Below are 13,480 nucleotides of genomic sequence, written 5' to 3'. Positions count from 1 at the left end.
TTCTTCCTCTCCTTCCCCGCCCTTGCCTCCTCTCTAGATGATTTCTTCCACTATTTCCCCTCAGATCAAGTGTTACCTCCTCGGAGAAGCCTTCCCACTCCCTGGGAGAACTCCTTTGGGAGTTCTCGCCACACCTTGACCGCCAGGGCACACACCTCCTTAAAAGCACTTAACACTTCGTTTCATTGAACTAATCTGATTTCTCACTAGACTGTGGCCTCTCTGGAGCCTCAGCTCCTGGAACAGCGCCTGGCATCTCCTTTTTTCTCAGAACCCTCTTTTCTCTCTCCTGCCACCTTCATTTTTTATGTCTCATTTCAGCTCAAAAGGCTCTTGTAAAAGTCTCTTACTCCCAGAGGTCCAGCTCCACACCACATCAGACATATTAAGTTATATACAGGCCTTTTATTATTATTATTATTTTGTTATTGTAAAGAAGGGTTTTTAAAAAATTTGCACTTGAAAATTTTTAATCCAAAATAATTCATATAATTTACAATTAAGCCATGATTTCTAACACCACTAGATGATCAGATATTCTTGTGCAATAAGAAATCTAACCTCAAATTGTTACAAAATCTAAAAGCTGTGTAATCCTAATTGAACAAGTAAAGACATAATGTTAATTTTGAAGATAATTAAATGTCCACTCCAAACTTTTCTCTTTATAGTTTATACAATTTTCTCTTTATACTTTGGGATACACACTTACACACATATACACACACATTCCTGAAAGATTTTGGAAAGCTTGTTGGCCTTAACTACAGGGGCAATGTACCCATCATGTAAAATTATCCTGTCTCTTCTTGCAGGTGGAGTATATAGAGAGTTCACAGGTTTGAACTGATAGCTGTTGTTGGGGTGGGGCGGGGGAGGGGGAAGCTGTAAGCATCTTCAGCTAATGTTAACGGAAGGAAAAGGCAATAACCACACATAGTCAGAAAATACTGGGGCTAAATAATTATAAGGTGCTGGGGCTGCTCACTGAAGCGCACCGCCCCAAGAGGTCAGGGTATGCTAGGACCCAGAGGACTTGGCGACGGAACTCACAGAGTCTCTAGAGCACCACCTGCAGTTCGAGTGGAGAAGTGCACTCTGTCAAGATGGTATGGGAGGTTCCTGTCATAGGAGCCCCATGACTCAACCATATGACAGTGAGAGAAAAGAATAAAAGTGAAAAATGTAAAAGACAGCCAGTGGTGGTTACAATACATGCTGACTTTATCATTTTAAGAAGCAAGCCACGTATATATGCATTCCTTTGTACTTCTCGAATCAGAAATGGAATAGAAACGGAGGCATATAGAGAGCAAAAGCCTCGGTCTGGATGGACTTCCACCAGTTGAGAAGCAGGTAGAAGTCACCCAAAGTGTGGCTTCTGTGAAAGTAGCAGAAAATAAATATTCTCCATGCAAACAAGTGCCTAGGAGGTAACCTGACCAAGCAGCTAGCAGACTTCTTGGCAAGATCTTTACTACCACTATGAGGCAGGAGCCTAGAGCTCCAATATTTTAGCTGGCTTTGGACTGGGAGCCACAAAAACCAGATAGAAGAAAAGTAAATCACTAGACTGGAAGAAGAATGAGAAGACAGAAAGAGAAAGGAAAAGGAGAGGAAGAAAATGAAAGAAGGAAAAAAAATTTTTCCACTGAAAATAAACCTATAAACTAAATTTCTAAAACATGAAGGAAAATAGTTCTAAAGCACTGGCAACAAGATCAATAATCAAAAAGTGAAGTCACCTTAGACAAAGCAAAGCAGAAAAATCTACAGGAAAAGTAGGGAAAAAAGAGGCCGTTCCTTGGCAAAACAAAAACAAAAACAAAAACAAAAAACCATGGGTTGATAGAAAACAAATATGTTTTTTAAAATAAATAGCTACCCCTATACACCTTATAGAAAAGTCAAAATCCAAAACACAGCAACACCAAGTGCTAGTGAGGCTATGGAGCAACAGGAGCTCTCATCCACTGCCGGTGGGAATGAAAGATGGTGCAGCCTCTCTGGAAGACAGTTTAGTGATTTCTTATAAAACTAAACATACTCTTACAATCGATCCAGCAATCATGTTCTTTGGTGTTTATTTACCCAGCGGAGTTGAAAACGTATGTCTACACCAAAACCTGTGTATGGGTGTTTACAGAAGTTTTACCTATAATTGCCAAAACTTGGAAGCAACTAGGAGGTCCTTTAGTAGGTAAACAGATATATAAACTGTGGTACATTCAGATAATATAATGTTATTCAGCAGTAAAAAGAAATGAGCTATCAAGTCATGAAAAGACATGGAGGAGACTTTAATGCATATTACTAAGTGAAAGAAGCCAGCCTGAAAAGGCTACATACTGTAGGATTCCAACTACCTAGATGACATTCTGGAAAAGGTATAACTACAGGGACAACACAAAAAATCAGTGGTTGCCAGAGGTTAGGGGGCAGGGAAGGATGAATCGTCAGAAAAGAAGATTTTCAGAGCAGTGCGACTGCTTTGTATGATACTAATGGTGAGTACATGCCATTATACATTTGTTGAGACCCAGAATGTACACCACCAAGAGTGAACCCTAAGGTGAACTGTGGACATTGGGTGATAATGAGGTGTCGATTTAAGTCCACTAATTGTAACAAATGTATTACTCGGGTGTGGGATGTTATAATGGGGGAGGCTATGCATGTGCATGGGCCAGGGGTATACGGGAAATCTCTGTACTTTCTGCTGTAAGTTGCTGTAAATATTGCTGTAAATCTAAAGCAGCTCTAGAAAATAATCTATTTTTTTAAATGTAGGGCACAAATGAAATAGTGATGAATACTGGTCGAGTTCAAATTACTACTCTAGTACTGACTGTGAAAAACACCAAACAAACCTTGTCACCTTAAGAGTGTTTTCATGTCTTTTCCTGAATGTGATTATTGCACTATTTCCAAAGCCCAACTCAGGTGCTGCCTCCCGCATGGAGCCTTCTTTGATCAGTATCAGTCCTAAATGTTCTGTTCTCTTTCTTGTCCTTTTGTTTTCTAATTATTGTCCATGCTGTTTATTCTGATTTAGATTGCAAATCATTGAAGGCATAACTTTGTCTTACACATGTATGCTTAAAATTTAAAAAAAAATTATTGAAGAGAGAGAGGGAGAGAGAGATTTTGTTGTTCTGTTTATTTATGTATTCAATGGCTGATGGGAAATCGAAACCTCAACCTTGGTGTATCAGGATGATGTTCTACCCAACTAAGCTACCCAGGCAGGATGATTGTGTTCTTCATGGGTTTGAATTTGGGTGGTGAGTTCTAAACCTCAGCTTCTTCATCTGTAGCTTAGGACTAATAATAATGTCATTGAAATTTTGTTGTGAAGAGTAATTGTACTTCAACCTGTAAAAAGATAAAATATAAACTTAGGGAACAGACTGGCTCCTTAGGAGTAGAGATTAGAACTGCTTCCCTTTAATAATATTTTCAGTTAAAAACAAAAGATGTCAGCTACTAAAGTCCCTAGTTTTTTTCCTGCTACATGTGAACTAATCTTCCAGTTTATACTTGCACAGTTTTTCTTCCTCCCCACATCTCTTTCCCTCAACTTGTCAACTTAATTGTCTGGTCACTGCCTCAGTGATTAAAGATGAAATAGGAATTTAATTCCTGTCATCTGGAGAGCCAGCGGATGCCTCTCCTGGATTGGGACTGATGGAAAGTTAACAACCCTGTCTCGAAATGTCAGAAAGACCTTTTTAAAGAAAGTGATCACGTCATACATGAGTGCATTCTCATTGTAGCAATGGGAATGTTAAACTCTCAGGGACCTGGGCCAAACCCTGCAGCCCTTCCGTGTCTCAGCTCTGCAGGTCAGCAGGGAGTCTGAAGCACTGCTCTTAGCTTTGTTGCTTTGTTGCCGCAGCCGACCGTGTCTCCTGAATTAGCCAGGAGAGTGAGATGGGTGTCACACTTCACTGACGAGCAACAGAAGGTCTTTCAGTCAGGCAATTTCTCCTGTGGCCTTAATAACAACTAGCCCCAGATAGATGTGCCTCCTAGGGAAATGGGAAAGAATTGTTTTTCAGGTCCCAAAAGCAAAGAACGAGGTAACTGAATGCTGTAGGCATCTGCTTTAGTCTCAGAGCTCTAAACAATTTTCAGGTACAGATGTTAAAATATCCAGAATCCATGGAGAGCAGAACAGATGATATTATTCATTCTGCTTCTGCTGCTCTGAGAGCCTTCTGCAAATCACAGCATTTGATGACTCGTGTGTGAGGCAACCCTGCCTGTGCTCACAGGCTGCATTCAATTCATGTCAGCTTATAAGACCTTTTACAGAGAGTCACTATGGGGACCGGTTTCTCTGCTGGGGACATACAAAGGTGAATAAGCACCAGCAAACACTCAGGAGCTCACAGCAGAGAAGACGGGTAGAGAGGCCCTGAATTTGGTCAAGTGTGCTCGTGCCCCACACAAGGGACAGTGGGCTGAAAGTCAGCCTGTGCTCCTATCCCCAAGCTGTGTGTCTGACTCTGGAGGAAGGGGTGCCTTTTTCTAATATGCACAGAGGAGCAATGTGTGCTCCCAGCAGCCCTGGACCAAGGTACCCACTTAGAACTCATTAATACAAAAGCTTAAGTGCTATAATAGAGGCAGATATCAATAGCTATGGGGAGGGAGAAGAGAGCAGGTGAGTCTCCCTAGCATAGGAGATAAGGAGAGTGACAGAGAGGGGGGATATTTCAGAAGGGCCTTGGAAGAGGAACAGGAATTCTCCCTGTAGAGCTGGTGAAAGAAAGGCAAACAAGGCAGAGGAAATAAGCTGGTGGTTCTCAAACCTCAGTGTTATTTGAAATCCATAGTTTTGTTACAAGTGTCCATAGTGTCCTTGGTCCAGAGATGGGTTCTGGTTCAGCAGGTCAAGGGAAGGGTCAAAGAACAAACATTTTAAATGATTTTCCTGTAGGATTTTAACACAGTGGTTCCAAGAGAAAGTGCTGAGCTGAAAGTGTGTTCAGAGGGGTTTAAGCAACAGAGGATCTGCTAGGTTCACTGGAACAAAGATCACCAGCTGCAAACTGGAGAGTGGAGGCAGCTGGTGAAGTCCACTGTGCTGGCGGACTACCTATCTCAGAACCTAGCCCATGATTAATCCACCCTCAAGTGCAAAGGTCAGATAACAGCTTAAAATGTGAAGAAAGCAGGCAGAAGGGACAAGAGGCAAGGATTTCAGGCCCAGCTCTACCACCTGTGGGTTGGGTCACTTTGGGCTAATTATTTCCCTTCTGAGTCTCCATCTGTGCACCAACAGGAACTCAGGGCCCTCAGTTATATGGTACAAGACCTCAAACCCTTCCTATGAGAAGTTCAATGTGTGAGAAGATGCTTGGTAAGTCCTGAAAAAAAAAATGGTATTAATAGTGGAAGTTGGAATAGGCTCAGGCTCGTTTTGGGACGTTCTTTCTCTGAAACCTTCTCAAGCCTCTCTGTGTATCTCATAGCACCCAGCACCATGCTCTGTACCTACTAGGCCCTCAATACATATTGCTTAATAATAAACAGGATCTAGGTGTCGGAGTTGGCTCTTCAGGGTGGGCACATCTGAAGTCCTCTCTCTGTACTTTATCCAGCCTATGATCAGCAGGCATTTAATATGGTGACCCCTCACCCCACTAACCAGACTTTTATTAATTAGGGCTCTCAATTGTCTGGATGTTTTAAAATATCCCCAGGTAATGATACCAAAGCCATAATGATAACCCTGAGGTGGGTGTAACCTATACGTGATAAGGTGGGGGAAAGAATTAGAGATTTTAAAGGTAACGAAAAGTTTCTTGGACTTAAACATGCTTTAATATATTTAGGCCATAGCTTCAAAACTTGCCAGATGGAGGTAGTTATGTGGACTATTTGAAAGTGTAACAGAAAGCACGTATCAGAGAAGGCAGCTTTTGGTTTGCCTGGGAAATGGTGTTACTTCCTGTCTGAAATCAAAAGACAGGTATGAAGTTCCTTTGTTTATCAGTTTGCAAATGGAAATAGCCTATGGCTAGGATTAGTTTGTTCTGAACAATGCAATAGACATGTTGAGTCACTCATTCTTGGTCAAGGAAAGCACCAGAGTGGGAGCTCTGACCAGGAAGGCCATGTGTTTACAAATGCCCCTCAGGGGGGCTGAAGCTACTGTGTCCCGTCAACATCCCCATGTTGCCCCTTCCAGCTGTCGGCACCTGCACCCCTGTCCCTTGGGGTTCTTTGGTGCTGGAGCCTGTCCTGACCATGAGTGCTACAGACATGAGGGGTCTGGGCATTGTGCCATGGCCCACCCCCCAAAGAGATTGATGGGACTAGATGTATGCCTCAGCTCCTTTGTCCCTCCATGGGATAACTGTCTCCCAGAGTTCCCTGGGGGTTCCCAGGTGGGCACAGCGATAGGCTGCATGATCACACATCTTTTCTCCACTGTCTCGCCTCTCCTCTGGTGTGTCCTGGGACTGCCTCCCAGACAAACCACTTGTTCTGGAGTCCTTGACTCAGGTCCTGCTTCTGGGGGAACCCCAACGAAAACATCAGGCCACTGGGAGTGTGATCACTGATGTCATCAGTGTGTCTGGGGGCTAACAAAACACAGGGCCACCATGGGGCTTACGACGCTATAGAGGAAGTGGCTGAAGAGTCTGGCATAAAAAGAGATGAGCACAGGGGCAACTCATGGGGTAGAAGGGAAGGAAAGAGGGGGCTAATTGGAAAGAGGGGGCTTGTTTGGATGCCTGCTCTGTGTTTGGTGTTAGACATATGCATACATTATCTCTATGAATCTATACAACCCCACCATAAACTAGGAAGATGTCATCTCAATTTTATAGTTTAGGAAACCATCACTGGAGGAAGTTAAATAACTTGTTTACAATCATGTGACTATGGAGTGGCATAGAGAAGGGATTTAAATTCAGGCCTCTCTGGTACCAAACTCTATACTCTATTCCTAAGAGCTCACCTAACAGCCCACACATAATGGGTGACTATCTGTAAACAGGTGGTCTTTGTAAAAAAGGGCCAGCACTGTTTCTCAGGCCAGGCCAGGTTTCCCAAGTGGAAGGACCTTATGGAAGTTGAGATCAGCTGCACTGGTTCTCAGCAGATCCAGAGATTTGACTGATCTACACCCCGAGCAGTGATGTAGCCCTGGGGAACTGAATGAAAACAACTAAATTCTCCGGAGACTCATGTATGATCAGGGTACTAATCTGTCAACCAGATATTCGTGTTAGTTAGTATATGTACCCTATGGCTGCTGCAACAAATTACCACAAACTTAGTGGCCTCAAACTACACATATTTATTATCTTGCTGTTCTGGAGGTCGGAGGTCTGAAATCAGTTTCACTTGCCTGAGATCAAGGTGTGGGCAGGGCTGTGTTTCTTTTGGAGGCTCCAGAGGGGAATCGGTTTCCTTGACTTCTCCAGCTTCTAGAGACTTCCTTCATTCTCTGGCCCCTTCATCTATCTCCAAGGCCAGCAGCATTGCACATCTCCCTCTCTCTCCCTCTCCCTCCCTCTCTCTCTCTCCTCCCTCTCGCCTCCCCCTTGTGGTTACATTTGGTTTATCTAATTAATCCAGAATAATTTCCCTGTCTCAGGATCCTTATTAATCACATCAGCAAAGTCCTTTTTGCCATGTGAGGTAATAAATCCACAGGTTCCAGTGGTTAAGATGTGAACATTTTGGGGCCCATTATTCAACTTACCACAGTCGATCAGTATTTTCCTGTCCTCTAAAGACTGTAAGGCCAGCCTATGATCAGAGGCTGCTTGGGGAACCTGAAACCAGAACACTGGGGTGTGGATGATCTGCATGGACAGGGTCGTGAGCCAGCTGTGAGCCAGCTGGGCACCATCCTCCATCCAACAGACGGGGAGGACTTCTGATTCAGACCTCCCTTCCTGTAGATGCCACATCCCGACTGTCAGTTACTGCTCTTTAGTAATGATTCGTGTGGTTCCCAACTCTCTACCCTTGGCACATTTACCAGCTTTTAGGGTTGCTTGATGGGACTTGTCCTACCCGGGTCCTCTTTAACTGTACCCATTAACGTGATCTGACAGACGATGTAATGAACAGTCTCTAGAGACAGCATTCCACCCAGGGCCTCTCTGCCCATCTCTCCTTATTGCTCTGATTTTTAACTATGGACTCTGGCGTTCCAAAATTCACTTTGCCCTTCCTCTGTGGTTTTGATAAGATGCTAAAACTTTCCCCTCTTCATTCTGTGTACAGATTGTCTCACCCATTATGTGTTGATGTTTATGCGTAACCTTGTCTTAAAGTTTGGGGAATGACTTACCTTTGCCTCATGTGTGCTCAGCATCCACCTCTCTGAAATCCATTCTGAGAATGTTCCATGGTGGGCCAAGCACTGGGTAAGGGCCTGGGGATACAATGGTGAGCAGACTTGCCCCTGCTCTCAGGGAGCCTAGCGAACAGTAGGGAAGATGGATCTTTATCGAATAATCACACTTATGAATGTGTAATTAAAAATGGAGGTAATTGCTCTTGAGGAACAAAAAATAGTTAGTGAAAACTTAAAACAATGAGATCTGCCCTAGATTGGGGTCCTCAAGGGAAACTTCCTTAGGAAGTGCCATCTGAATGTGATCATAGGGTAGGGGGAGGGGAGAGAGGGGGAGCTGGGAGGTTAGCAGGGCTGCAGGCAGAGATGGATGCACAGGGGGCATTCTTCATAGTAGGAGGGGAGCTGTCTCTAAACCAAAACCACCAGCCGGAGGGGGCTAACCTTAGAGTGAGAGGCTTACAATAAACTGGAGAGTTTGGGGAATCCAACCCCGAGAATGCTGATCCCTTTTCCCACTTGTGAACTTTAGGATTTGCTAGTCATTCAAACCAAATAGCTGCAAAGGCCAGTGGAGTCCAGAACAATCTCTGCCTCCTTGTTTCAGATTAGAGGTCTTCAATGGGTATGTCTCAGACTGCTTGCCCTTTTCCCTTTTTAGTTAGAACAGACTCTCTGGTATAATGAAAATCTGCATAAACATTTTTTTTTTTCTCAACATGCTTTCCTTTTTCAGGACATTTGGTTGCTTCATTGGAAGTGAGTTCCCAAGCTTTTAAACTCAAGTCTCTGGTCCTAAGTATCCCTGTGGCACCACTTGGATGTTCTAATTACAGTCACTTGTTAAAGTGAGGGGGCCCCTCTGGAACGTCTTCTGAGAGTCTGCTTGCAAGTCAGAGGCCTGGCCGCCCAGCTTAGCAGAGGGGCAGTGGGGAAGGAGGGTGAGTCCTGGGATGAGTGCTGAAGGCTCTCACACAGGGAGTGTGGCCAGTGGGCTCTGAACTGGGCCATAATGTATTTTTGTTCGATTATATATTATAAAAGGGGAAAGGAACAAGGAAAGCAAATTAATGCTTAATTTTAACTGAGGCATCCAGTACACATTTAAGGCTCCAGTATCTCATAGTTGAGGTCTGTGCACACCTGACATCTGACTCCGCCGCACCCCCTGCTTCAACATTAACTTCTGTGATTCTCATTCTGAATTGTGGTGGGCAGGGGTGTTAAAAAACAAGCGAACTAATGCCTTGGGTAATGATTTCATTCATCACCACATAAGATGTAAGTCACCCCAACTCACCCCGTTTGTATCTTACCTGATGGCCTGTAAGGCCAGCTATGGCCACTTAGGTTCTCTTCTGTCACCTGTTCTACTGGTTCAGCACACTCCTTACACCAATAAGGCACTCACCCATGTCTCCTGTCTGAGCCCAGGCCCCATACCTTGTCTTAGCACTGGAGCCTTATGCTATTTCAGAACATGGACACTTACTTACCCCTCTGGCTCTCTCCTTTCTGGCTTTCCCTAACTCTGGCTTCCAGGAACCACATCTTGATGCTGACCAGCTGGGTTGGTGCCTACACCTCCCATTGGGGGTATTGGGGCAGCTACTTAGATCCTCATAAGCGATTTGTAAAGTAGGAGCTACTAGGATCCCCATTCTCCCCATAGGGAGATTAATGCCTAGAAAGGTCAAGTGATTTATATAAGAGCACCCAGCTCTGGGCTTTTCTGCTTTTGTTCTGTAATCTGAAGAATTCGTTATGCTAATTTTAGCTGTAAAACATAAAAAAAAAAAATCATTGCCCACTTCCTTGGATGGTGAGGATGAAAGAGACATAAAATTAAGAGAATGACATAAATAAGGCTCAGGTCATTGAGAGCCACATGAATAAACTGTGGGTAGCAAATAACTGTGGGTGGCACAGTGGTGTTTCTCTCTCACATCGAAGTTTCCCTCTCTCTTTCTCTTCCCTTCTCCCTCGAATGAGAATAAAATAAACCTTAAAAAAAAAAAGAGTTTAAAATGTCATAGACTGAGTTTAAACAATAGAAATTTATATTCTCACAGTTCTGGAGGTTGGAAATGTGACATCAGGGTGCCACTAAGGTCATGTTCTGGCAATGACCCTCTTCTTAGCTAGATCCCATGGCAGGCTCTCCTGTCTCTTCTTAGGAGAATGCTACTCCCGTGATATCAGGGACCCACCTTTATGACCTCAGTAACCCTTAATTCCCACCCTGTAGGCCTTATCTCCAAATAGAGTCACGTGGAGGGGTTAGAGCTTCGACATACAAATATATTTTCATTAAAAATGTTAAGATATAATGGGTTTATTATTATGACTTAAAAATATATTTATTTGAGAAATAATATATATATTGAGAAATAATATATATTGAGAAATATATATATTTCTCAGTTTTAGTTTCTAATACATAAATATTGATAAGTATGTAAAAATTATTAATAAACAGAAACCTCATTCGAAGTGAAGGAGGGAGGCCAGAAGGGGGAGCTCTCACGCCTCGTGTCTGTCACGAAGCACAAAGGGAGAGCTACTTGCTCGTAATAGCCTTCGCAGCTTCCCCTTCCCCTGGCATGAGAAGTAATTCCCTCTCCCTGGTTTTAGTGGACTTGAACGTGGCTTGCCGTGGTTTCAGGTACCAGACGGCAATTCCTTGTTTTTCCTGAATAAACCCATTTATGCTGGAGAAGCACCTATCTGGCTGCCTTTTTGTTTATGGTCAGCATGTTTAACCCACACAAACAAAAGCTCTCTGGGATGCTTAGTAATTTTTAAGAGTATAAATGGCTCCTGAAACCAAAAAGATCATCCTTGGGTAGGCCTGCATCCCTGTGTGACAATGGAAGGGACAAGATGCCTACCTTTCTTGGGTGTGTTTTCTTAACAGAGTTCTTCTGTATTTGGCATGCCTATACCTTTGGGGCTGTGCGATTATTCTGTATACCTACCGGTTTTCTGGTTGAACTACTGGGAAAGGTTTCTTAATACACTGTTTTGTGGTAGTCTTTGGCCTCCTCTTGTTTACACATTATATACATCTCTGTTCTTTTTTCCTCTAGTTGTGGCAATTCAAACAGTGTTACATGGCCCCGATGTTACAGAAAGGTAGTGCGGACGTTGACACTGAAATCACAGATGGTACTCAGTGGCTCTCCAGACGACCCAGATCTCTGAACATAATGTTATGGTAAGTACGCATCGAATGAAGAGCTAATGTGGAAGCCCTTGAGGGGCACTCCAGGACCCTGAGGGTGAGCTGCAGGTCCCGGCTGGAGAAGCTGAGCTAAGCTGGCTCAGCACAAGGACCCAGAACCGTGTGCGGAACGAACCTCAGAGATAACGGCAGTGCTGCTGTTCTTACCACCGATTATGGGGTTCCTTCACAGTTTCTTAAAAGCTATACTTAAATATCATCTTAAGACTCACTCTTCTAATTTCTATGTCCTGGGTCTTGGTTTGAAATGTTTTCCTCTCAGCTTCCTTGATTAACAGTGGACCAAAGATCTAAGTAGAGATTTACCCTTAGTTCTTCTTCCCAAAGTCTCCATCTGGCACGTCATAAGCCTTCTCTCCCTCTAGTAGACGTCTCGTTGTCCTGGGTACAGAGGTCCTGAGTCATCTTCCTTCAGCTGTCCCACACTCTGGCTTCACCACCAACAGGTCATTGTGTCCTTCTCCCCAGGGACACTAAACATTCATGTCTCACAAAAACAATCCTTTCTTCCCTTAAAAGGTCAATCAGTACTTTCTCCATAACCCTTGTACCTTGGAGTTGGTATGTGGACACTCGCTGAGAGTCTGGTCATGTCGTCATATGTAAAACAATTGTCAAATATTTGGCTCCAGCTCTTCTACTTACTAGCCGTGTGAACTGAGCATATCGCTTAGCTTTCTCAATGTCCCCACCTATAAAATGGTCATAATCCTACATGCACTCCTCATGTAGAGTTGTTGTGAGGCTCAGATTTGATAAAGGGTGTGAAAGCATTTTGTGAAATGTGAAATGCTAGTCAAAGGCAAGTTGGAAGTAAGACAGACATTGACATATTTCATTGTCACTCTGTGATTCTTCCTAGTGAGGCTAGGCAAGAATGTCATTTCAGCAAAGATCAACACAGTAAAGACTTGGGAACACAAGATTTTCTTCCTGCACAGTATGTGTTTCTTCAAATTGCAATATGTCATATTTGAACATTATGGTGCTGAATAAAATTTGTTTTGCAACCTAATGATAATTGACATGGGAAATCATTAGCCTCTTCAAACAGACCCTAACTGTACCCCTTTTCCAAAAAGGGGTACTCTGTAGAGTAATTAGACTCAGCTGAGAGAGAGAATATCTGTATCTTGGAAGGCCAGTTTTCTTTTATTTTCTTTTTTTTAAAAAACATTTCATTTATTTATTTGTAGAGACAGGAAGGAAGGGAGAGAAACATCAATGTGTGGTTGCCTCTCATGCACCGCCAGCCAGGGACCTGGCCCGTAACCCAGGAAAGTGCCCTGAGTGAGAATCAAACCAGGAACCCTTTGATTCGCAGGCTGGTGCTCAATCCATTGAGCCACACCAGCCAGGGCAGCTTTCTCTTTACCATGTAACTATATTAAAGGCAACTTGGACATAAAAAAATGAAAATAATCCTGAACCCTACTATCTGAATACAACCCTTTGTGTGTTGTCCCATTACAGCCGATGCCATCCGTAAGCACATACGGCTTAAGGTAGCCGCGGTTATGATGCACACACCAAGAAGGTGAGAGGGTGAGACCCAACCTCCGTTTTGGGGGACGAGGACGGCCAGAGCTGCCCCCACGTCCACATCCCATCCAGGTCTGTAGAACGTAGTGAGTGGATAGCCCTGAAATAGTTTACGTATACTTGCCAGAATTCGCCAATGGAGAGCTTCAATTTTGCTGAACTGTATCAGCAACGTAAGTTGCAGCTATTCCAGTCAGGAATATCAGATTGGCAACATGAACATTGATTATCATCCAACTACTGGCACCCAGACCCAGTCAGAAGGAATTTTCAGGCAAACAGAATCTGGTGTGGTGTTTACATCTGCTGAGAGGGAGCCAGGCCTCTTCGCTTTGCTGTTTACATCAGTTCCCAAGGGAAGAGCC

Source organism: Desmodus rotundus, chromosome 7 (assembly GCF_022682495.2).
Source record: "Desmodus rotundus isolate HL8 chromosome 7, HLdesRot8A.1, whole genome shotgun sequence".
Classification (NCBI taxonomy): Eukaryota; Metazoa; Chordata; class Mammalia; order Chiroptera; family Phyllostomidae; genus Desmodus; species Desmodus rotundus.
Note: the sequence above shows the minus strand (reverse complement) of the source record.